The following is a 22,811-nucleotide window of genomic DNA, read 5'->3' on the forward strand; positions in this document are numbered from 1 at the left end:
ATGCCATTACCTAGGCCCTGTACCTAGGCCCTGTACCACTCCTTATTCTCCACTCCTTGATTAGAATCAGCTTCTTTTCAACTTATCTTCATGGACATTCTTCTCTCTCCTCTTCATTCTTTTAAGACTTTACTATACATTAGTTTTATTTTAAAGATCACCCAATGCTAATAAAAATAGGCCCCATGATAGGAAAGATTAAAAAAATGACCCAAATTGATTTTGAGGTCTGATAGACTTTCATATTCCATCCCTATTTTGTTTTCTTTTTTGACTGAATGTACTTTTATGTACTTTTTAATCATTTTTCACGAGATTGATAATGTACAGTATAATAGTGGACATATGAGTACAATTCCTCATCTCTCCATGGTAGTTGTCTGCAATACACTCTCACCCCCAACTTATCCTTTTCCACCATCATGCACCAGGACTCTAGCACCCTCTCCACCTCCTCCCTTGTCTTCCTTTCCCAAAGAAACTTGATTTGGTACTATACATCATAGCCAATCCAAGTTTCACTTTCTGCTGAAGATATTGTATGTCTGTTCATAAACTGTTTAGAATTTCTGTCTGTTGTCTCTATACTTGAAGTTCAACTTTAAAAAATGATCCAGTAATGATTTATTCTTAAACTATACAGACTTGCCCATTGGATTTTAATCTAATCACTTCCTCACAGTTTCTACTCCCATCTTGTGGGCTGGCCATTTTGATGTTTGTCCAGATCTTTGAGTGTTTGAACTTTGAGACTTTGTCTGTTGTGTCTCACTTGAGCAGCAACTTGGCTGGAGTGACACACCTTGATCAAAGAAGGCACTGACATCTGAAGGAAGGTTGGTAATTCTGCAGAGATTCGTGATCAGATCACAGATCATTTGATGCTAACAGAGATGACACATTTCACAGATGAATCATTTTCACACAGGAGATACTGACCTGGTCACTTCAGGAACTAAGACAGTATTCACCTTTTCCAACAAGAAAGAGTTCCGCGAGCCTGTCACTACACATATGTTATCACATATTCTCATTTACCTCTGACTGTTTTTGTTGGCAATCATAAGTATAGAATCTAGGTCACATATAAAACGTTTATTTAATAAACACATCCTAAAATTATGTAGTGTAAGGACTGTGTAAATATTTGTTACTCTGGTCAAAACAAACATTCCACAATAAACTCATCAATTTAACTCTCTTTGGATTCGAAGTTTACATATTATATATAGTTGTTTAAAATTTTGAAACCATGTTTCTTATGAATAGTTTGTTTTATCAACACTTTTAAAAATATTTTTGTTTATTTATTATTGGATAGAGACAGAGAGAAATTGAGAGGTGTGGGGGAGATAGAGAGGAAGAGGAATACAGAGACACACAAAGCCCTGCTTCACCACTTGTGAAGCTTTCCCCCTATAGGCGTGGACCAGGGGCTTGAACCTGGGACCTTGTGTACTGTAATGTGTGCACTTAACCAGGTGCGCCACTGCCTGGCCCCATTTTACCAACATTTTAAAATAATATGGTATTAGTCTCAACGTATATTGTAACCAATATGCAGTTTCAATTGCTTAGCACCAGCTCAGCTTTGGCTCAAGTTGGCACAGGGAATTGATTAAACCTTGGACCTTGGAGCCTCAGGCATGAGTCTTTTTGCATAACCATTAAGCTATCTACCCCTGTACCTTGCTGTTGGAATTTGCATAATTGGGTTAGCTCACTACTTGCATAGTGAACTGCTTTGCAATGGGTGGAAGCAATCCCCCACTGCATTGAAGGAAGCATCAGTTCTGTGTTTTCTTTCATTTGCTCTTCTTTCTTTCTTTTTTTCCTTCCTTCCTTCCTTCCTTCCTTCCTTTCTTTTTTTTTTTCTTTTTTTTTTTTTTTTGCCTCTAGTTACCACTGGGGCTCAGTGCTGGCAATATGAATCCCCTGCTCTTGGCAGCCATATTTCATTTTTATTGGACAGGACAGAAAGAAATTGAGAGGGGAGAGGGAAACTCAGAGGAGAGGGGGGAGATGGGGGGGGCTTGAACTAGATCCTTGTGGGGGTCCTAGTGCTTGTACTTCATACTATGTGTGCTTAACCCAGTGCACCACCACCTGGCCCTCTCATTTGCTCTTTCTCTCTATGCCTCTATTTTAAGAAACTGCATAATTGCCATAACTGAAAAATGTATTTTTTGTTGTGAATTTACTTGATGATTACAAAATGCAGAGTTCAAAATTAGCATGATAGTAACATAGGGTTGAACTTAGGAATAGCAGATCTGCAGGTATCTATCTTTCTCTTCTCCTTTCTGTCTTCTCATCTTCTCTCCATTTTTCTCTGTCCTATCCAACAACAATGACATCAATAACAATAATATCAACTAGGGCAACAGAAATGGGGAAAAAATTGGACTCCAGGAGCAGTGAATTTGAAGTGCCAGCAACGAGCTCCAGCAATAACCCTGGAGACAAATAAAATAAAATAAATAAATATACCACTGATACTGTGTTCCTTCCTCTCATCTTTCTTTCTGAGAAGAAACCTCTTGTGTATTGTTATTTTAACACAAGAAGTGGCCATAGGTTGGCTGTTTGTAGAGACTGCCTGTAGAGTGTCTGTGCTGGAGTACTCACCAAAGCACATTTGAGTCTCTTAAGGTCTGAAGAAGCTCAGTAGAAAGAGGTAATGGGTCATGATCTCAGGATTTAATAAAAGATGAAAGATATGTGTGAGCTGAAGAGATACCAGAGTATATGCTGCTTTATTTTTTTTGTTTGTTTTTAAGTTTTTCTTCTTTTAAATCTTTATTTGTTTATTGGGTAGAGAGAGCCAGAAATTGAGAGGGAAGGGAGAGATAGAGAGACAAAGAGACAACAGCAACCCTGCTTCACCACTCGCAGAGCTTTCCCCCTGCAGGTGAGGACCTGGGGCTCAAACTCAAGATCCTTGCACTTTGTGACAGGTGCGTTCAACCAGGTGCACTACCACCTGGCCCCAGTCTCAGGACTTAGAAGACAGGAACTTAATCTTCTTCCTTGACAGTCACTCCTGTGAAATGCTGAGTTGGTCAAAATTTCACTATTGAAAAACAGATTTCCAGATGGTATTTTTTATTTGTTTTGTTTTAACGATGAAGGTAGTATAGTTTTCCAGGTAGAAAAATGGAAGATAGAAGCATTTTACAACAATATTTTAAAAAAATATTTATTTATTTTCCCTTTCGTTGCCCTTGTTGTTTTAATGTTATAGTTATTTTTGTTATCAATGTCATCATTGTTAGATAGGACAGAGAGAAATAGAGAGAGGAGGGGAATACAGCGAGGGGGGAGAGAAAGACACCTGCAGATCTGCTTCACTGCCTGTGAAACGACTCCCCTGCAGGTGGGGAGCCAGGGGCTCAAACCAGGATCCTTATCCCAGTCCTTGTGCTTTGCATCATGTGCACTTAACCTGCTACACTACCACCTGACTCCCTACAACAGTATTTTTTAATATTGAAATTGCTGTTATTTAAATTTTGGATATATGGTATTTTACTTATCTAAGACCCTGAAAATATGAGAGGCAGACTTGTTTGAAATCTCTGAGAAATCTATTCTTTAGTCATATCTGTTGTATTATATCTTTATTTTATGCCATTAGTATTTTCTTTTTAACATCAGGATTTTTGCTGGAGTTTAGTACCTGTATAAAAATGCAATACCAAGCGGCCCACTCCCCCCTTCCCTCCACCTTCTCCTTTTTCCTCCCCCTTCCTCCTCCTCTTCCTTCTTCTCCTCCACTTTTTCCTCCTGCTCCTATTCCTCCTCCTTCTTCTCCACTTTTTCCTCCTGCTCCTATTCCTCCTCCTCCTCCTTCTGCTTCTCTCTCTCTCTCTTTCTCTCCATAGTTACTAAAAGAATCAAAGACATCACAGCACTAAAACTTCTTCCATGGCAATAGGGTTGAACTCAAATCTGAGTCACATGCATAATAAAACAGTGCACTGTCTTGGTGGGCCATTTTGCCTGCCCTTACAAATACTTTTAATTTATTTATATAGCATGAACCAGTTGAACTGCATTACTTGAATTCTATTAATTCATTACTTACTGGATAGAGACAAATTGAGAGGAAAGAGTGTGGGCTGTCACTCTGGGTCCCTTGCCAACCCCCAACCCCCGGCCACTGTCAGTGAGGGTCAGAGCAGCCCCTTGGGAGTGTTGGGGTAACTCTGCAGACTCATTCAGCTCTGGGAGCAGCCTCGGGAAGATGAGCAACTCATTTATTGAGAGAGAAAACAGGAAAATTATACCCATTGCACAGGGAGAAGGTTAAGGTAATCATTAACCCAAACACAAAGCAACACAATGCATAGTCACATTCTGACCTACAAACTATTTGATCACAAATCGAAAGTTACCATACAAGGTTTGATCATGAGCTTCAAAATGCATATTTCCCCAGGGGTAAATTACAAGCACCTCAGGGCAAGGGGAGGAGGACAGGGGGATTGAGTAACAGGAGTTTGCCGTGGTTTTTCAAGTTAGGCCAAAAACAATGTACAGTAGTAATTCATGGCCTTTGTTTTAAGGGGAGAGGAGGAGCATGTGCAGGAAGGTAGGCCCCATTCTGGAAAAGCCACCCGTTGTTAGTTCAGGAGGTCAGGGGAACCTCCTCTTGTCTTTACCTGAAGGGAGAACTGGGGGTCAACTCGCTCGGACCTCATGGAAACAACAGCCTGGAGTTTCCGGGACAGTGGGCTCATCCTCCAACATGTCTTCCTTTTTATTTTATTTAAAAATGTAGGTGTAAACACAGTAGCAGAGATATTTAGATCTGGAAGTCAAAATAGGGTTGCTAGGGGTCATTGGGTAAGGGCTCATAGGGATGAACAAGAACCTGATTAACAATTACTCTAGTCATCTCACAAATGTGAAGCTGAATGAACTTAAGCAGAAAAGGAGCAAGGAGAAAGAGCAAACAAATCAAAATCAGGGGTAGAACAAGGGGGAGGACCCAGGTGGTCAATGAGCCTGCAGCCATGAAGAGCTGAGGACCCAAGGGTGTAGCAGCTGTGGAGCTCATCACTTAGTTTAGTCAGAGTCTGGATACTCTGTTCAACCAGTCCAGATTCAGTCACGTAAAAACAGCACTCCTCCTGCAGGAAGAAGCAGGTCCCACCTATCTTGGCTGTCAGCAGATCCAGTACTCAAAGGTTCTGCAGTGTCACTTTGGCCAGAGAGGTGATCTGGCATTGAAGGGAAGCCAGGGTGTCTGTAGTGGAGTCCACGATCTGCTGGATCCTCATGGTAAAATCTTATGCTGTAACATGACTGTGATTCAAAGTGCCACCGGCTAAAGCCACTGAGGTGGATAAACCCATGCCTACCAGAACAGGGGAGAAAGATTGCTCTGTGGGGCCTAGGGGCTGGAAGCAGCCAGGCATATTCTGTCTCTCCAAAGAGTGAAAATTGGGGGACCACAGACACCAGAATGCAGGGACTTGTGGAGGAGCTGTCAGTGCATGAAGAGAGGGTGCCATCGCACAAGAACTGCATTAGCGAAGCAGCAGTCGTTGTGCCATTAATAGTAAAATTATGTAGGCATCGGAAAGGGGAGGCTATGAATGATCTGGTGACATAACATGTAAGCTGTGTCTCTTCTGGGGACCCAATTTCCCACAGTGGAATATTATGAAGAGGTTGGGAGGAGCAAAACGACCAGTTGGTAGAGACAAAAATAGAAGAACTTATGGCTACAGTAGTGGACAGAAGCACACACAGAACAATGGGAGGCATTGGGGGGTAGTTTGAAAATTTAAATTTTTGTAAATATTGAAAAGATTAAGTCTAGTTAACATTATGGCTAGTTGTATGTTGGGGGAATATCCCCTCTTTTTACTTTTATAAAAACTAGGGATATGAGTGACCTTAGGGGTCAGTACACACCGATGAGCAAAACATAAGAATGTTGTTAAGTCACATAAGTTGAAATCAGACTACATATAGGGGACTAAGAAAGATCTCACCATAGGAAAGGTTGATTATTCATGTGACGGCTTGTCACAGCTGTAGCTGTTCACTTGTGACCAGCAAGACATACAAAAGTTCAGGAGAAATAAAAAACTTGTACCAAGATAGGAGTTCACTAGAATTGTTAACTCAGTGATTAGAATTGGCTTAAATATCTTTATATAATTTTGGAATACCTTTTTTTAACAATAAAATGATTATCATCTCTTTAGTATGATTTTAAAACAGTTTAAACAATTTAAGTACATTATTAAAACTTAGTTTACTGCTAGAATCTTAGTAATTTATTCATTATAAATTTATCACAAGTTTATTTACTTACTTTTTCACTCTTCTACTTAACTGTATATTATTTCTTGTGTAACACCCTTAGAGTGGCTATAAGTAAGAGTGGATATAAAACTTTACTAGATTTTACACTTTAAAACTTTAATATGGGCACACCTGTTGGAATAGCAGAGGCCAGCAACAAGCCTCATGTACCCTGGATATTTATATTTGTTAAAAACCCTTAGATCTTGAAGGGGTCTAATTTAAAACAGAAGCCTTGAAGGCTGAGAATAGTGGCTAGATTTTTTTTTTTTTTTTTTTTTTTAAGCACTGAGGTTTTTCTTTGACTCACAGAGCACTTCCCTACCCAAGGAGATGGTGGAGCCAGAGGTGTGGCTGGGGGAGGTCCTGGCCAGGAAGTTGTCACTCACTATCTTGGTGTGGGGACAGAAGCTCCTGCTCTACTTCTGATGTTATAGGCTGGAAAGGACTGATTTCTTATTTTATAGTAAAATATAGGGGTGTTCTAAGGGATAGCTAGCTGTTCATTAACTAATTCTTTTAAAGCTAGTGGTTTTTCTTGTGTGAGCAGCCATCACTCAACCTGGACAGGGCCATTGTTTTTAACCCAATCTAGGGCAGAAGTGCTGTAACTAGTAGCAACTTGATGGTGCTTCTCTAACAAGTTTTCTCCAGTCTTTGGGTATGTTTATATGTTTAAATTTTGTGTCATTCCATGAAGGATGGACTTTATCTAAGGGGCATGGATTTCACTGCTGCATGGAACTCCTTAAGCTATACAAGCTGCAGGTTATATGGGGAAAACTTCAATGCCTGGCTGAGCCGGACATTCTTAGGGTAGAGGGGTAGGATCATGGGGGGACAGGTGGGAGCGATGGCCAGCCCAGGATCAGGGCAGTGGTGCTGCAAGGGACGGGAGCTACAGTACAGTTGTTGACGCATGGAAACAGGTTCTTATCTCACCAAGATAGATGTCTGAAAAACTCTCTCACTCTCTCAAATTAGATGTGTCATCATCATGTGCCAGAACCTGAAAGATCCTTCTCCCCCAACCCATGTCACTGTCCTTCTTTCTCAGATTCCCTCTTTTGGTGCAATATGCCAAGGACTGGTTGGGCGTGTTGCACCAAAGCAAAGGCCTCTAGTATTTCTTCATCTGCATGTACTTTCTCTTTTTGTCTTACGCACTTTCATCATCCTACCTTCCCCCTTCATTTCTTCACACATTTAGCATCTCCCTGCATGTAAACTGTTACATAAGTTATTGGATGCATACACACACCCAAAACCTATCCCTTACAGTTCATATTTGACTTTCTATTCAGGAAAAGTCGATTTTATTACTTAAAAATGCCTTTCTTTTGCTTTTCATTGTGACTGGGAATGTTCTTCTACTGATTTCTGTTGGTATCCATGAGACCCCTTCTGTTTCATTTGGTTTAAATCCCCCCTGCTTAACACTATTCTATTTACATAACCACTTCATTCTATTTACATAACCACTGTTAACAAGTTCCACCCTCCCTCCAGCGCATTTGTGGTTCAGTGATAGGATTCTCGCCTAATCTGCCCCCTCTTTGTCACACTCTGATTTTCACCAGTCACTTTTCTCTCCACCCTCTCTATGTCACATCCTGTTTCCACCTTACTTGGCAAGTATATATAAAGACAGCATTGTGAGTTTTAGAGTACAGTACTTGAGTTTAGCTTAGCTCGTCTTAGATTGGGCTGCGTCCTGCATGAATAAAGAGATACTGCCTACAGCTCAACCATGAGTCTCTGGTCGTCTGTTACCCGCCCGTGAAGCCAGCCCGGCGAAAACAACATAACCCATCGAAAACAACAGATTTCTATCTGAGCCTTCAAAAATTATTTAAGTTATTTCTGTATCCAAGACTTTCTCTGACATTATTTTTCCTCCTCTTCTAGAGTTGATTATTTTCTCTCCAAATATGTTACACATAGTTCCTCCTCCAAAATCTATCAAAGATAGCACAGATTATAATTCTTTCAGTCTTTACTTCTTCCTTACTCTTTTGTTTTTCTTGCTTACAGCTCTCTTTTGCTTTTCTTACCACTCCTTTTTCCTTCTACCAACCTCCTAATAAATTTGAGAACTAAAGGCATAAAGGAAAGAGCTGCACCTCACAGAACTAACTAGAGTCCTAAGTATGATTACCTTCAAACTTCTTACCTTCAATCCCTTTTTGGCATCAATCTCAAATTTTTGTAATATTATTTTGATGTTATCTATCTATATTATTCTATCTAAAACTGTTATTATGTGCATGAACTGCCCAGGAAAGGAGTAGAAGGATTTTAAATTCTTTTTATAAAGAATTTAAGATAAACTTAGTGAATCAATAGTCTAATCTTAAAATTCTTCTATTATGCTCACTACTCACTCAGTACATATAACTGTTCCACTCATAATGGCACAGAATTCCTGTGCCCTGAAGCTTACATTCTTCTCAAGTAGATAGATATTAAAGAGTTAATCACATGGGCCAGGCTGTGGTGCACCCAGTTAAATTCACATGCATAGGGACCTGGCTTCAAACCCCAACTTCTCCCTTGAAGAGGAAAAGCGACGCAAGAGATAAATGGTGAAGCAGTGCTGCAGGTGTCCCTTTCTTTCACACTCTCTTCCTCCCTGTTCCCTCTCTGTCTCTACCCAATCAATAAATAAAATTTTAAACAGAAGAGTTTGGGATCTCTCATGGGATATGGGTCACTGTGGGCTGCATCTGTAAAAGCCTCCTCAGCTGCTGGAGACAAGGATGGGGTGGACTGCTGAAGGTCTAGGGATGGACTTGAGGGGTTGGGGTGGACGCGCGGAGACATGAACCTCTGGGAGTGCTTCAGAGAGACAACTCAGTTTTATTGGAGTGAGAACAGGTTTATATCTGGTTAGAAAAGGAAGAAAAGGGGCATAAAGGGAGAGGACAAATAGAGGAAGATCAGTGCAAATAAGGAATATTGAGGAAAGGTCCACTGCTGGTATGCAGAGCAAGGTGGCTAGTAAAGGAATTTATGGTCAGGCTGGTCCTGGTGAGTGCAGCTAATCTTATCTCTGGACAGGGGCCTCTTTTATTTTATTAGGGGCAATGATCCATTTGGCTTCCTATAAGTCAAGGGGGGAAGCACCTGCCAACCTCTTTGCAGAGGGAATGAGGGATTCAGCCCCTTCAAGGCCTAGGGTCACCATCCTGTAGAGCCCACACATTACCATGCATTAGGATCCAGGTTCAAACCCCTGGTTTCCACCTGCAGATAGAAAATTTTATGAGCAGTATGATAATGCTGCAGGTGACTTTTTCTCCCTCTCTATCTTCCCATTCCCTATTTCCCTTTTCTCTCTGTACCCCTTCTCTCTCAATGTCTCTCTATATCATCAAATAAGGAAAAAAAAGTAAAATAGCTATCAAACGCAGTGAAATTTGTTGTGTGGGAACCGACCCCCAGCAATAATCCTAATGCCAATAAATCAATAAGTTAAAGAAAGAAGTGGCCACTTAAAGCTTATTAACAAATAATACTGTGCATGAGATTATTCATTTTATCAAATTACTGACACAGAAATACAGAGTTTAGGGTATAGCAGAATATTATGTATTCATGTACATAACCATTTATTTTAGATAGAGGCAGAGATCATTACGAGGTAGCAGGGAGGAGAGAAGGAGAGAGAAAGAGTGACAGCTACAGAGCTGCTTCACCAATTGAGAAACATACCCACTGCAGTTATAGACTGGGGGCTTGAACCCTGGTCCTTGTGCAACCTACCAGGTATACCACCACCCATCCCCCTGTATACACGTATATTTTAAAAATTCCATTTCACTGTGATGCAATGGGTTAAACTGGAGAAAATTACTTGACTTGAGAAGTGTTTTGTTGTTACAACCCTGTGCATGATACAGAATATGTTTGTCTGAATTACTTCAACATCTGTAGGAAACAGGATACAAAGCCTGAGTTTTATTTCATTTACAGTTTTACACATGCAAAGAGATATAGAGCTTGAGAGTTATAGGCTTGTTTTAAAGTTTCCTGTTCCATTATTATGAGTTACTATCCCCTCGTGAACATTATTAACATAATGGAGTCATTTTGAAGTGCATGCTCACAAAATGCAAGTAGATGAGTCTTTTACATCAATTATGCTACTAAAGCAATTATGAGGAGAGATGCTCCCTGTTCCACACTTTACTGGAAGCCACCCTAGAAGCATGTTGCCAGTTACAGTAACAGAACATCTTATGAAAACACAGATTAAAGTTAGCAGTGGCATCTTAACCATTATAATCTGTGGATAATGTTTTCTACAGGGAAAGAGAAGTAGTAAATACCTCACTTACTAAAACTGATAGACAAGTAAATGGAGGACTTAAATGAAGTGATCATAATGTTTAGTACATTTTAACTATATGGAGCTAAGCTTAAATAGCTCATAAAGTGATTTCAACTAAGTGTGTTAGTAACACTTTCTTTCTTAGTATTTAATTGCTTTTTATGTTTCTTTATTCCAAAAAGTAAACATTCATGAATGTGACAATTAGAAGTCCTGTCTGATAGTTTGGAAGGTTTCTGTTTCCAGTAAGAGTAATTCAGAAATGCTTCCATTTCCATAAAGAAACAATTTAATGGGAGTCGAGTACTTTTGTACTTTGAGTTAAAAAAAATCTTGCATTTTATAATTGTGAAGTTCAAATTTTTTGATAATTTAGTAATCCGAGTATCACAAACCACTGAAAGTTTTACATTTTCCCAAGGATCTTTAAGTCCATGAACTCTTTGACAACTTGTACCTGGAATTGAACTTAATATTTGGACCTTGGCTAGTACAGACTAGCCATATTATGGTGAGAAAATAAATATAAATAAGATAAAATGGTCTTACTATTAACATGTGTGTCTGTCTGCATTGACTTTTATATCGCTATCTTGGTGCATATTTTGTTTTCTATTTATCTCAAATACTGGGATACTTTATTTAATGTTCTATATAAAGATCTTTTTCTTTTTAAATTATGGTAGTAACTACTATCCATTTTGATTATCAAAATCAAAGCACTATAAGAAATAACAATAAACATGTGAGTGTGTACCTTTAGAGAAATGATTTTTTTTAAGTCAGTGGTATTCCTTTTATTATTTTTTTAATTTTTTAAAATTTATTTTTTATTTAATAAAGGATAAGTTAACAAAACCATAGGATAGGAGGGTACAAATCCACATAATTCCCACCACCCAATCTCCATAACCCATCCCCTCCCCTGATAGCTTTCCCATTCTCTATCCCTCTGGGAGCATGCACCCAGGGTTGTTGTGGGTTACAGAAGGTGGAGGGTCTGGCTTCTGTAATTGCTTCCATGCTGAACATGGACGTTGACAGGACGGTCCTTACTCCTAGTCTGCCTATCTCTTTCCACAGTAAGGTGGGTTTCTGGGGAAGTGGAGCTCCAGGACACATGGGTGGGATCTTCAGTCAAGGGAAGCCTGGCCAGCATCCTGATGGCATCTGGAACCTCACCTGAAAAGAGAATTAACATACAAAGCCAAACAAATTGTTGAGCAACCATGGACCCAAAGGTTGGAATAGTGGAGAGGAAGTGTTAGGGGGGTACTCACTGCAAACTCTAGTGTACTTCTGCTTTCAGGTATATATTTTGCAGTAGTTTATGGATGCGTGTGAATATATGCTCTCTCTCACAGAACCTGGTGTATATCTAGAGTTTGGGACTTTGTTAGAAAGTAAACCACCTGGGATGGAATTAGAGAATGCTAAGAGAGGAAAGGTTTCACCCGAGTAATGAAGCTGAAGGCTTGTCATTCCACACCTGAAGTCTCTGGACACAGTCTGAGCTGAAGCATGTTGAGGTGGCAATCATCGCGTAGATTAGGTTGCGATCAGCAGATGCAATATTACTTGATATGGATTGGGAGAGGTATGCGGCAAAGTGGGCCCTATCCTAAGGTTCCAGGAATGGGGGAAATATAGGCTCTATAGTGGAGATGTGAGGTCCTTGCTGTCTTAGGGTTCAAAAAGACAATGGATAGTTATTGTTATCATCACATTATTTGGTAATTGGGTTAACTTTGAAAAGTCCTTTTGTTAGGGTTTGCTGTATAGTACCCAGTATCTTGTATATAGCTGTGCCACTGGTTGGTTCTGATCTACTTGGTCTAGGCTTTTGAGAGAGTCTGCATATCAAATACACAGCCTATATATTAAAAAGACTCAGTCTGTGTTTTAAAAACTTTGATTAATACAATTAATTTTCCCCCTCTCATATTAATTAACTAGTGATTTATAGGACTACACTTTACTAGGAGTGTACATAAACACTATTCCCACCACCAAAAGCTGTGTCCCATCCCACCCACCAACCCCCACCCCCACCCCACCCCCTACCGGCCCAGTAAACTGCATGTCTACCCCTCACCACAGGGTTTTTACTTTGGTGCCCTACTCTCAACTCCAGATGGACCGAAGACCTGGATGTTAGACCAGAAACAATCAAAAACTTAGAGGAAAACATTGGTAAAACACTTTCCCACCTACACCTCAAGGACATCTTTGATGAAATAAACCCAATTGCAAGGAAGACTAAAGCAAAAACAAACCAATGGGAGTACATCAAATTGAAAAGCTTCTGCACATCCAAAGAAACTATTAAACAAACAAAGAGACCCCTCACAGAATGGAGAAGATCTTCACATCAGACAAGAAACTAATCACCAAAATATACAAAGAGCTCTGCAAACTTAGCACCAAAAAAGCAAATAACCCTATCCAAAAATGGGCAGAGGTTATGAACAAAACATTCACCTCAGAGGAGATCCAAAAGGCTAACAAACATATAAAAAACTGCTCTAGGTCACTGATTGTCAGAGAAATGCAAATTAAGACAACATTGAGATGCCACCTCACTCCTGTAAGAATGGCATACATCAAAAAGGACAGCAGCAACAAATGCTGAAGAGGCTGTGGGGACAGAGGAACCCTTTTGCATTGCTGGTGGTAATGTAAATTGGTACAGCCTCTGTGGAGAACAGTCTGGAGAACTCTCACAAGGCTAGACATGGACCTTCCATATGATCCAGTAATTCCTCTCGTGGGGTTATACCCCAAGGACTCCATAACACCCAACCGAAAAGAGGTATGTACTCCTATGTTCATAGCAGCACAATTCATAATAGCTATGACCTGGAAGCAACACAGGTGCCCAACAACAGATGAGTGGCTGGAAAAGCTGTGGTACACAATGGAATACTATGCAGCTATCAAGAACAATGAACCCACCTTCTCTGGCCCATCTTGGACAGAGCTAGAAGGAATTATGTTAAGTGAGCTAAGTCAGAAAGATAAAGATGAGTATGGGATGACCCCACTCATCAACAGAAGTTGAGTAAGAAGATCTGAAAGGGAAACTAAAAGCAGGATCTGACTAAATTGAAAATAGAGAAATGATGTTAACATTATAAAGTTGACTAGTTGAAAAAAAATAATAAGGTAGACTAGTTGTTGAATTCACTTAATAATTTGTTCAGCATTATTATCCCATGCATCCAATGACTGGGTTAAACCTGAAATTTAAATAGAACTCTTTCTTCTTTTCTCCATGTTATTATTGCAACTAAGTTCACTGCAGTGCCAAAACAGATTTCAAAAGTATGTTCCATCAATGAAGTACAGATGTCTAACATTACATAGCTTTCTTATAAAATGTGTACATGTGTATATATTACACTCTGTCCACCACCACATCCAGTCTCATGATGTCTCAAATCTGAATGTTTTGAGGATTAAAGTTTAAAAATTGCTGGTAATGCTTAAAATACTTTATGAATCTCCTAGTCCCACTCATACTTCCACCTACCCAAATAATGCTTATCACTTGATCCAGATTTTATTTCATTTTATTGTTTTATTCCAAGAGTAATGATTTATAAGCCAGTTCACATCTGGCTATAAGTTCTCATCTTTTGTTAGGTGTTTGTACACTACTCCCACCACTAAACCAAGTCTTCACCACCATCATCATTGGACCCTCAATGCTCTTAAATTCCCCCCTTTTCTCCCTCATCCTTGGCCTGACTGCAACAGACTCAGGGTTTACCCTGTGTTTTGTCTTTCCTTCCTAGTTTCCTAGCTCTTCCTATCTGTGAAATAATTTGGTATTTAGCCTTCTTCTTCTGAGTGATCTCACTTAATGGTTCCTTCAAATTCCATCTATGATGAAACAAAGGAGATTTCATCATTTTAAAGAGCTGAGTAGTATTCCACTGGCTTTCTATAACATTAATCTGCCTTCTGGGCATCTGGATTGCTTCCATGTTTGGGCTATTACAAATCATGATGCTATGAATTTCTCAACTGTCACCTGGTTTGGAGACATCCGGAACAAATGCCATCAACTTCTAGGAGAGATTAAATGTATCTTTCTCTGTTTTTTTCTACTTATAGATCTTTTTAATAGAACATACATCACTCCTTGTGATAAATATTAGCTTGCCTGGGCAAGGATCAGGTTCACATTGCCATTTTTCTCTTCCTTTTTTTTGGGGAGGGGGGTTAGTGGTGGGAGGACAGGTAGGATTTGAACTGTTATCCAATAGTTATATGCACTTGCATCTCCATTTCTAAGTGAAGTTCAATGTGAAAATTTAAGTGTAAAAATTGTTATTATCTCCATTCTATATCTACAGTTGGGTCCAGGAGATAGTACCTGTTAACTGTCTTTGTTTTCTAGATAGTTATCTAAATAATATGCTCAAAAATTGGCTTTAGATTTCAGTATCTCATCTACCTCATCTCAGTGAAATATGAAGACTTAGTTTTTCTGCTTTCTCATTTGTAAAAGAGTTTAATACTTTTCAAATCTTATTTGCTTTTTTGTGAATGAGAGAGAATGAAAACCAGAACATCACTTTGGTACACATAATGCTGAGGATTGAACTTGGGAAACCACGCTTTAGAATCCAATGCTTTGAAAACTCTGCCAATTCCCAGACTACTCATTCCTAAATACTGAGACAATTATAATAGTAAAACCACCAAATTGTCCTTGGAACTTAGGAAAAGTGGCATCTAATTTTATTTTACTACATATATCTGTTTATTCTGAATTTCATTCTAAATGTAAAGAGATAAGATATTTGCCATGGGTCTTTATTTTTTCTTGTTCTTGTTTAAATTTTGAAGTGATAGTAATTGTGCAATCCTACAAATAATCTAGGTAGCATAATTAATTAATTTCTTCCAAATATGCTTCTCGTTTGTATTTTCTCATATGTACAAATAAAAACTGTGTATTTGTGTGGTTTCTAAGTCACAGCTACCATTATTTTTAATCATTCTATAGTCTAATCATAGCTTCTGTGTATGTCAGTTTAAAAACATATTTTTTGGGGCTGGGCAGTGGCCACATGCTTAAGCAAGGACTCTGGTTTGAGTATCCACTCCCCAGCTGCAGGAGAGACACTTCATGAGCAGTGAAGCAGGTCTGATGGTGTCTTTCTTTCTCTCTGCCTCTCCCTCTAAATCCCTACCCTTCTCAATTTCTCTCTGTCCTAATAAAAATGGAAAGAAAAAATAGCCATGGAGAGCTCTGGATTCCTCATTCAAGTACTAAGCCCCACCAGTAACCCTGGAGGCAAAATCAAAACAAAACAAAACAAAAAAATATTTCCTAAGTGAAAAACTTGTACACCAGAAATTACAAGTGTACAAGCTTCCCCCCTAGGAATTCAAGGAAACAGAAAGAGACATAGGATCAATGAAATAGTTCACTTGAACAGTGTGCTACTTGACACCTGCACAACCCAGGTTCAAGCCTGACCCCCACTACACTGAAGGAAATTTTGGTTCTCTCTCTCTCTCTCTCTCTCTGTCTGCCTCTTAACCTCTCTATCAAAATACACACACACACACACACACACACACACACTCAGAGACAGAGAGAAATATTTTCCATGCTCAGAGATTAAAGTAATCAAAATGATTATCCCACTGAGAGTCATATATAGATTTAATGTGATCTGTACTAAGGCCCCACTAAAATTAAGAGAATAGAACAAACTAGACAAAATTTTATTTTAGAATCATAAAATACCTAGTATCACCAAAGCAATATTGAGAGAAAAGACTAAACATGGAGGCATTGCCGTTACTCAGCTTAAATTGTACTACAAGGTTAGTATAATCAAAATTCCCCAGGACTGAAACCAAAATAGATGTGCAGTCCATTGGAATAAAGTTGAAAACTCAGAGATAAATTGCTACACTATGGACATTGAATTTTTGACAAAATATTCAGTTGATGAAAGAAAATATTGTCAATAAGTTGTGTTGAGAAAATTGTGTTAAAGTCTGCAAAGGAATGAGACTGCACCACCACATATCACAATGCAAACCACCACATATGCAAACATCAGCTCCAAATGAAAGACATAGACATTAGACCAGAAATCATCCAACACATAGAAGGAAAATTGGCAGAATATTTCATATTCTCTACTTTGGAAAGTGAGTCTTGGGACCAAGCAGTAGCACCACCAGTCAAGCACAAGGAGCAAAGTGCAAGGACCTGATGGAGTAAGAATCCAGATTTCAGGCCCTGGCTCCCCACCTGCAGGGGGCAGGGGTTGCTTCACAGGCAGTGAAGCAGGTCTGTAAGTCTCTTTATCTTCCCCTCCTCTCTCGATTTCTCTCTGTCTTATCCAAAAGCGATGGTGACTATAACAAGGGCAGCGAAGTAGAGAAAATGGCTTCCAGGAGCAGTGAATTTGTAGTGCAGGCACCGAGCCCCAGTAATAACCCTGGAGGCAAGAAGAAAAGAAAGGAAAGGAAATGGAAAGGGAAAGGGAAAGGGAAAGGGAAAGGGAAAGGGAAAGGGAAAGGAAAGGGGAGAGTCTCAACAAACATGAAAAACAATGTTCAGAGTCACTGATTATCAGATAAATGCAAATAAAACAGCAGTGAGATATTTTACACCTTTAAGAAGATGATACATTGAAAGAAGAGACCCTAGTGTTGGTACAGATGTGGGGGGTGGGCTGGCTGGATAATCTTTACACAAGGTGGTAAGAATGATCCAGCCTCTGTGGAAAAGTCTGGAGATTTCTCAGAACACTAGAAATGCACCTACCTTCTATCCTGGGTATTTAGCCAAAGGGAATAAAAACACCTTCCCAAAGAGATCTATATAGACCTGCCTTCATAGCAGCACAATGTATAATGGCCTAAACTTGTAAGTAATCCAAGTGTCCAACAACAGGTGAGTAGCTAAGGAAGTAGTGATATATATACATAATGGAATACTACTCAGCTGTTAAATATGATGAACTCATCCTCTTATTGGCTGACAATTGTAGGAATTATTTTAAGTGAGATAAGTTTAAAAGAAAGGAACGGGCAGGGGAGACAGCATAATGGTTATGCAAACAGACTCTCATGCTTCAGGCTCCTAAGTTCCAGGTTCAATCCCCTGCACCACCATAAGCCTGAGCTGAGCAGTGCTCTGGTGTTTCTCTCCCTCTCTCTCTCTCTCTCTCTCTCTCTCTCTCTCTCTCCATCTCTCAAAAATAAAATTAATAACAAAAATTAAAAAGGAAAGAAAGAAAGAAAACACCAGGAGATTTCGCTGACAGGTGACACTTAAGAAACAGGGACAGAAAGAGAAAGCACAAAGTGAAACTTGAACTGGACTTGGTGTACCGCACCAAAGCAAGGGGGCCAACAAGCAAACAAAAACCTCCGGAGTCTAAAGGAATGGAGGAGTGGCTGGAGAGGGTGTTGAGGTTGGGGTCCAGGTCCATGTTGGTGGAAAACAACCAATGTTCAGAGTGAGTGTTCTGCAGACACAGACCATGCAGAGATGAGAAATGTACCCATGACGAGCAATTGTAATGTCAATCCTTAACTCCCCCAATAAAATCATAAAAAAATATAATAGATAAAAAAGATAACTCCTGGAATTAGCAAACATGACACTTGACTTTGCCTTTTTTTTCTCATTTCTTTTCAGTTTTACCTCCACTAGGAAATTCCTCCCTAGTTCCAAGTTTATTCCTTAGATTGATAATTAAATTTCAGATTCAAAATATACTGGCTAGGCAGTGGCACCATAAGTTGAGCACACATGTCACAGTATGCAAGGAGCCGGGCTCAAGCCCCTAGTCCCCACCTACAGGGAGGAAGCTCTACAAGCAGTGACGAAGGAGTGCTACAGGTATCTCTCTTTCTCCCTCTATTTCTTCCCCTGACCTCTCAATTTCTATGTCTATAAAATAAACAAATATATATATGTATATATATACATATATATATATTTCTCCTCTGCATTTCATGTTTAGCTATGTTCCTTTGTAGATTTATGCTTTCCCTTTTATTCCATCCTGTCTATGGGTGTTATTCCTTTACTTGTAATCTGATACTTGGAAATAGTTTTAGCAAAGCAGAGAAGTGTAATTATAAGACAGTGCACAGTTGTGTAGTTAATTTATTCATCTCTCACTTGGCTGCAATAACATCTAACTAGCCAAGTAAACAAACTACAGCCCCTTCAATATGTTTTCCACATGGCAACTCAAAGAATCACTTCTTTTATTTCTTTTGAATGTTAACTAGTGTTAGATATTTATTTGATTTCCAAATTTTAAAATAGTTCACACATGACAGAAGATAAATTAAATGGCAAATGTAACCCAGAGTTAATAAATGTTAACCTTTTATCATAATTCTGTTTTGTCAGTCTTAAGATAATAAATTCTCTCAGCCCTCTAACCAATGCCTCACAACTGTGGTTCTTTTTCCTCTTGCCTGAACATAATATGCTTTATTTTCATCTTGTATAAACTAAGCTACCTGTGCTTCTCTATGTAAATGATGCATAAATAATATATATATATATTTACTTTTATCATTAGCTATTCGAGATTTGTCCCTGATGATACTTAGAGCACTAACAATTTCATTTGAATTAATTTTTATTTACTTTCCCAACCCCTTACTAATATATTTACGTTGAGTCCAGTCTCTCGCTCTGACAAAACAGGGAAATTCAAAAGAACATCCTGCAGAGAACATCCTCATGCTTTTTTAACCCTGTGCACAGCTATTAAGAGTTTATCAAACAGTCTAGGCTTTGTTCCTGAAAGACCTCTACCATATTGTAAAGTTACTTTATCTAATTTATTGATTTTTTTTTCAAAAAATACTCCAACTGATCTGTCTTCTAAACGTCACTATGGCTGTATACAGTGTCCCCATTGATCCACATCAGAAGTAGCATTTGGAATCAGACACTGTTTTCATTTTTTACCAAACTATAGAGGGTGAAATGCTATCTCTTTCTTCAGAGTGCTCTACCTTGCTTACTATGTGATTTAGACTATTTTTGTTGCTGGGGTGGTGGTGGAGAATTGATGTTCAGACTGTGGTTTCTCTATAGCACCTTTTCTGTTTCCCTTGTGAGTGTGTGTGTGTGTGTGTGTGTGTGTGTGTGTGTGTGTAAATACATAACCTCTGTTTTCTCTCATTTCATTTTTATATAAGTTTCTGTTGGAATAACATTCTTGTAATGTAAAAATATGTAAAGTATTTTAATAATTCTACAGCTACATTAGGTCTTATTTGGTTATTTGTCTGTGATTTCTTGTTTCTGTCCCTTTATATTAAACCTTTTGAATCTTATTGACTATTGGTATTCTTCGTGTTGGTTTGTCCTCCTTCCCCCTACCTCTGAGAGAAATGGTTTGGCTCTTGCTAGTTTCATGCCCCGGTTTCTCCCTGCCCCCTATGCTAAGGACGTCCAGAGTTCCAGCAGCAGCAGCGGAGAAAGAATGATGGGGAAGCACATGGTGTGGTGATTTGCCTGTTCGTGAATAAAGACTAAATTGCAGCTTCTCAGCCCAGCCGTGTGTCCCCGAGTCTCTGTCTCTGTCTACCGCCGCGAAGGTAGCCCGGCCTGCTGGCGCCCCCAAACATTAACAACAATTGACAGCAGTGTTTCAAATCTATTTCTTTTTCTTGTTATGATTACTGATGCATTTTAAGTGATTTTCTACTCTTTTGTCTATTTTTTATAGTTTTCTATCAAATAATGATTTTATTCATTTTCAATCCTTTTAGTATTTTGTAAGTTAAACATTTAAGTCAATTAATTCAGTTGTTGCAATAGATTTTCCACCCCTATTTCGACTTAACAAAGTAAATTTTATCAGTATAGCAATTGATATATGGAAGTATAGTCATCTAAGATTTTTTAACTATGATTTTTGCAGTAAAACATGTTACTTCCAAGTACTTTAATTTCATATTAATTGTCAACAGATTTAGGTCTCCCAAACTATATATATATATATATATATATATATATATATATATATATATATATATATAATAATAATATATTCTATATTATTATTTATGTTATCAGTCTATAGCTTGATTTACTAACTCAGGAATTTATTTGCTTATGTATGCTTCTTGCATACATTTCAGTTCTTGCTTTTAATCTTGGACTTACTCCCCCCAAAAATTGTTAGCTATAGATACTTTCAAGCAGGGATGTAAGAACTATATCCTCACGGCCATGTGGTGGGTAAAAGCACATAGTATGAAGCCCAAGTGTGAAGCATAAGAATCTGTGTTTGGGCCCCTCATCACCTGTGGGATGGGAAAAGCTTCACAAATGGTGAAGTTGGTCTGTAGGTGTCTATCTTTCTTTCTCCCTCTCTATCTGCCCCTCCCCTCTCAATTTTTCTCTGTCCTATTCAATAAAATGGAAAAAAAAATGGCCAACAGGAACTGTGGATTTTTAGTGCTGGCATTAAGCCCCAGTGATAAACCTGGAGACAAAAAAAAAAAAAAAAAAAATCATACCCTCAAAGTCTTTATTGTCTATCAGTGATGTTACTTTTGTAGAAATAGAGTTAAATTAGATCATATTTCCAATTATTCACTTTCAGTTTGGCATACACAGTAAGTTTTCTTTCTACTGTTTATATGGAAATCTGTTATGAGCCTATATTTGGTGGGACTGGGGTGATAGCATATCCGGTTATACAACAGACTTTTATATCCAAGACCAGAGGCCCTAGTATAATATCTGGCCCAAAAAACAGCTGAACAGCATGCTGGTCAAAATAAGTAAACTGATACATCTAAAAAAATCTATTAGGTGGGGCTGAGAACACAACCTGATGGTTATGCAAAAAGACTTTCATGCCTGAGGCTCTGAGGTCCCAGGTTCCAGCCCCACCATAAACCACTGCTGAGCAGTGCTCTTGTTGGTGGGTTGCTCCCTCTCCCTCTCCCTCTCCCTCTCCCTCTCCCTCTCCCTCTCCCTCTCCCTCTCCCTCTCCCTCTCCCTCTCCCTCTCCCTCTCCCTCTCCCTCTCCCTCTCCCTCTCCCTCTCCCTCTCCCTCTCCCTCTCCCTCTCCCTCTCCCTCTCCCTTTCCCTCTCCCTCTCCCTCTCCTCTCTTCCTCTCTCCTCTTCTCCAGTTTCCTCTTCCAGTTTCAATACCCACACCATCTATAAGCCAGAGCTGAGCAGTGCTATAATTAAAAAGAATGAAAAAAAAGAAAAATTCATTAAAAATATGGTGGTACTTCTTTGTTAATGTAAGATTTTTATCATTATCTTTCAGGGTTCTACATTTTCAATGTGGCATGTATGGTTTTGGCTTGTTGATGATTTTCCTTTTTCTGAAACTCTGTGACTTTAATCCATGATGCTTTTAATGCTTTTCATCTATAAATCCATAATTCCATTCTGAGGGGGTGTCGGGAACTGACTGCATCATCCCTTTAAGTATCGTTTTTTTCTCTCTTCCAGAACTTTTTAAAAATACGTGGTACTCTATACTTACCTGGCAGGGGAGATACCATGATCACTAAGGTGGTTTTCCCAGGGCGAGGCTTATCCATTGCACTCAGGAAGTGCTGACCCCTGTGATTTCCCCAAATGCAAGGAAACTCCACTGCATAATTTGTGGTAGTGGGGGACTTCGAAAGTTCCTGGTTGTCTTAAAAAAAAAAATACATGGTACTCTATCACTAGGTAACAAGGCTCCTCACAGCCTCCCTGCTGCCTAACCCTCTAGCCTCATCTCTCAAAGAGTCCTGCGGGCAAAGTGATCATCTTAACATCATTCACTCGCAGAGCACGCTCACCTATCTACTGGAGGGTCTTTATCCAGTTCTATCTCAAGTGGGCTTCTAGAATCATGCCTCTCTCATCAGTTAACTTTCTCTTCTCTCAGAAGTATTTCCTAGCTTCTCCAGAGCTGGGCTTTGTCTCTTCCAGCATCTTGTTTTTCTCATTGAGAGCACCTGGGGCAGTTGAAATTTTACAGTTACTTGCTTGAGCATTTAATTAATGTCAGGCCCTTCTAGTATATCTCTTGCTCTATTTGAGCATTTCTTTGTTTGTTTTTTCACTACACTGACATTTGTCAAACAATGAATAAATAGCAATATAGAGGCCAAAGCCAGATGG

General features: G+C 39.1%; 1 protein-coding gene and 1 non-coding gene across 4 annotated transcripts in view; both read left to right on the forward strand.

Annotated features, from left to right (window-relative positions):
* Positions 1–22,811, forward strand: part of PRR16 (proline rich 16) — a 368,615-nt gene that overhangs the window by 200,193 nt on the left and 145,611 nt on the right. The gene's annotated exons all lie outside the window — the stretch shown is intronic.
* Positions 22,175–22,334, forward strand: LOC132537093 (U1 spliceosomal RNA). The gene has a single exon (XR_009548583.1). It is a non-coding gene; the product is annotated as a U1 spliceosomal RNA (small nuclear RNA).

This window comes from Erinaceus europaeus, chromosome 2, assembly GCF_950295315.1.
Source record: "Erinaceus europaeus chromosome 2, mEriEur2.1, whole genome shotgun sequence".
NCBI classification, from domain to species: Eukaryota; Metazoa; Chordata; class Mammalia; order Eulipotyphla; family Erinaceidae; genus Erinaceus; species Erinaceus europaeus.